The 3,896-nt window shown below is 40.5% G+C and overlaps 1 pseudogene across 1 annotated transcript; it reads right to left on the bottom strand.

Annotated features, from left to right (window-relative positions):
• Window positions 1-323: 323 nt before the first annotated feature.
• LOC311273066 (microfibril-associated glycoprotein 4-like) lies at window positions 324-3,620 on the bottom strand (annotated as a pseudogene). Its single transcript, XR_014624931.1, has 5 exons — window positions 3,609-3,620; window positions 2,836-3,033; window positions 2,239-2,334; window positions 1,871-2,038; window positions 324-629 (listed from the first exon to the last, which is right to left on the bottom strand). The product of XR_014624931.1 is annotated as a microfibril-associated glycoprotein 4-like (transcript).
• Window positions 3,621-3,896: the final 276 nt, after the last annotated feature.

Genomic DNA, 3,896 nt, shown 5'->3' with positions numbered 1-3,896 from the left:
TGTGTGTGTGTGTGTGTGTGTGTGTGTGTGTGTGTGTGTGTGTGTGGTTCCCAGTAGAGGACAAAAGAAACAGAAGAAAACTTTATCTTATAAAGTTTATTTATGACAAAATGTCTAACCTAACAGCCACAAAACAAGAACACAGGGAACAGATGCATTCAGCCTGTTTAACTAAAACATTCTGACTGACTGCATTTGCGAATGAATAAATAATAAAGAAAAGTGTCATTTAATAATTTTCAAAACATATTGTTGGTATGAACAACACAGGTGCGAGAGATGATGCTCCCCCATGTCCCAATCCTCCTCACCTGATGGAGGGTGAGGTTTGATCTATTTGAGATAAAGGTCGTCCAGTTAATGTGTGCATGAACACGCAGAAACTGATCTGATCTTCATGGCGGTCTTCTTGAGAGAGTAGTTCCAGCCTTTCCACAGATGCCAAACGATTTGGACGTTTTCAAATGGGATGGTACCGTGAGGTGCGTACATGCCGTTGGGGTTTACCGTGTGGCAATTGTTGTACCAGAATCCACCCATATAATACTGAGCACAGTTTTTATCCCACAGGTCCTGGTCTTTGTCAAAGGTCGTGAACTTCATGTTGTTGTGATTCGTCAAACTGTCCCCTATAAATAAAGACAAAAACAACGTTAGCCGAGTTTAAATACAGTTGATGCTTGAAACTTGAAAGCCTGTGTTCATCCTGCACAGCTGCTGCATCATCATCTTGCCAGGGGATGATTTAAGTTCCCTCACTTGTTTTAATAATTGCAGATTTAGAGGATAAAAGTAATTCGCTGTGAAGATTTTAACACTTTTAGGGATTGTGTTAAAGTTATTAGGGGGAAGGGGGAGGTCAGAAAAGGTGAGAGTAGAGGAGAGTAGTTATAAGTTCCCATGAAGTATCAGGGCTCAACAATGAAATAAATGAAATAAAGCTGTTTCGGAGGTTTTTTAATGGTATTTTATTGTAGCAGTAAAGGAGGAATTCAGTTGAAGTGGTACAGTATAAATAGCAACCAAGATTGCATTAGGTTGGGGTGGTTCAATCTGTCAAATAAACACAGGACCTTCATTCAGAAGACCGCTATTAGTGTACCGGGTGAAACCAAAAGTCAGTGGTGAGTTATTTAAACTTACTAATGTAGTAGTAGTTTCCTATATATAACCAAGTTTTCTTGCCTTAAAAACCAACCAAATTGTGGCCATACAACGACGGTCCATCATATTGTTGGAACAAGATGTATGGTATTTTTCCATAAATGTATTTTTTTTAAGTCAAAAGAATAATAACACTGTGCAGAGAGTCTGGATTTTTTTTCACAACACGAAATATCGTATTTCCCAGTCATTTTACCAGCTGACTCTCTCCCTCGAAGACTGAATCATCTACTTCATTAATCCTAACGTTACACATGGCGTCTCCAAACTGGCAAATTGACTACACAGGCATACTGTTTAAAAAACTGAACCTAGTGTTTTGGAATACACCTTTCTTTCTGCTGAAAGAGCATTAATGTTTAATTTTTCATTCATCTGTTAGCAGTTTAATTTGTCTCTGGGGAGCCACATTTTCTCTGGCATGAAAAAAGAAAATCGATGTGAGCTGTCATTATGGTTTTCTTGCCTGTTAAGCCCACAGTATTACATCCAGCTTTGTAAGGACACAACAAAACTTAACTGGGAAAATAAACTATTTAAGAACCCATTTAAATTCACCCCTGGCCCATTATTACATAGCAGTCTTGATTCTTAAAAACCCAAAAGGCATAAAGGAATACGAAAATGAAAACATCCTGTATCGCCTCCAGTACAGTCATTCATTTGCCTTGTTTGTCCAAAGTAAGATCCACTCAGCGATCCTTACCTGCTGCTCCGCCAGTGAAGCTGCCCAGGTGAAGCTGATACCCGGCATTCTCGCTATCGATTGAGAAGGAGGAGTACTGGGCAGACGCCTTCCCTCCCTCCCAGTCCTCCATGTCGACCCGCAGCTCATTCTTCTTCCTCACAGACAACAGGAAGATGTTTTCCAGGCCTGAAATTGTGCACAAACATCTGTTTCATTTCACCTGCTGCACCTAAGCCTCTTTATCATTGCTCGACATTTATTAACCTGTGCTCCCCTTTCAACCTTCAGAAAGTCTGAAATCACACCTTATAGTTCTTCTCACATCAGTAAATTAAGAAAGGAAAGCAGCGCAGTCTTTTTAATGTATTTCTCCCTGAAGAACTCACCAAGCCAGTATTCACCAGCCACATTCCCAAATCCAGTCTCTAGTGACTCCAGGGCCTGAAGAAACTTTCAGTCCCATCCATCCTCCTCTGAAACACCTGAGAGAGAGACAGGTTAAACATTTATTTATCTATCTTTTTATCTTCATACATTTGCAAGTACTCGGATAACTTCATAACATGTAAAGGCTGTCTCGTTTCACTTGTCACTGACTAGTTAGCTCACAGTCTAATCTAATCTTATCTAATCAATCTTAGCTTCTCCAGCAGTTATGGTCTGAGTAGTTCAATCATCATATTTCCATGTTCTCGTCTTTCTCAGTCTTCACTCTCATTACCACAGAGATCTACCAGCTGTTGTGCTGTCGTTTTTGGCAGTTACTTAGATTTAGGAAGTCTCTTGAATGAGTCCCCTGGTCTCAAGACTCTCAACTCTTCAGCTCTCTGGTGTTTTTACTCTCAGGTCGGCTGAATGGACTCCTCAGCGGTAAAATGCCGTGTGTTGTTTTTACAAGGTTTCCGTGGTTCTGAATGAAGCACACAGTCTAACGTTTGTTTAAGATTATAACACCAAGGAGGAAAAGTATGAGGTGTACTGACAGTCCATCTTCCTCCATCAGTGTCCATGTCACAGTAGACATTCACGGGCATGGCGGGACCTCCCGGATAGATGGTGTACACCCCGCTGGAGGTGGTGTTGTCATGGCGATGGATGTCATCACAGTCGATGGGCAGATAAAACTGGGGGTCAGACTGAGCCGAGGCCGCAAGAACCAGCACAGCTGCAAAAAACGTTACCTGGACGCAAAAAGGAAAGAGATTAAAGTGCTTACCTGCCCTCTTAGATGGCTATCTCCAGTCTTTCACTTCTTGCTGACTTGTATTGTGTACAGTTTTTGTTTCACAGTACAGAAAACTATCCAGTTACATCATCACAAAGAGTTACAACATTTGGGATTTCCGTGCAGTGTATGAGTAAATCCCTCTGGATGTTTGCATTACAGCCCACTGTGTTTACCATGGAGCAGAGGTTGTTTAATCATGTTTGGTTTAAAATAAATTAATTCTTAAAACGTTATTATCTGAAATATCCGTCTACATCTATCCCCTGTACTGTTTAGTTGGACATTATTTTACTGTAATTCACTCTCGCTGTTCGTTTCAGTCAACTTACAGGTCTGAAGTCTGTAAAGAGGTAACGTGTGTTTACTGGGACTGAGAGTGCCCTGTTAATATGTAACTAACAACGACTAAAACACTATAAAGTCAACAATGATATCCTCAATAACATGAAACAACAACACCAAAACATAAGCAGTATAATGATAAATAGATAATTAATGTCATGTATTAGTTGTCAACTGGGCTCTTACCTGCATCATCATCATGGAGAGGAGGATACACAAATGCGTTGGACTCAGTCAGGCCGGTCTGTTGAAATAAATCTTGGCGGGAACCTTTATATAGTCTGCGTGGGGCGGGTCTGTGGGAGCATGTGACACTGAGAAGCTTTGCTCACAAAAGACCTACAGTGTCATAAAGTTTATCATTATTATATATTGATTTATACAGAACAAGCTGAGGTCACTTTTTTTTTTTCCAGTGTCACTATTGTTTCTGGGAGGGTGGTTGTTTTACAGACCTGAGGTTTTGTATGATGA

Source organism: Pagrus pagrus (assembly GCF_965226575.1).
Source record: "Pagrus pagrus genome assembly, chromosome: 2".
Classification (NCBI taxonomy): Eukaryota; Metazoa; Chordata; class Actinopteri; order Spariformes; family Sparidae; genus Pagrus; species Pagrus pagrus.
This window is presented reverse-complemented; position numbering and strand designations above follow the sequence as displayed.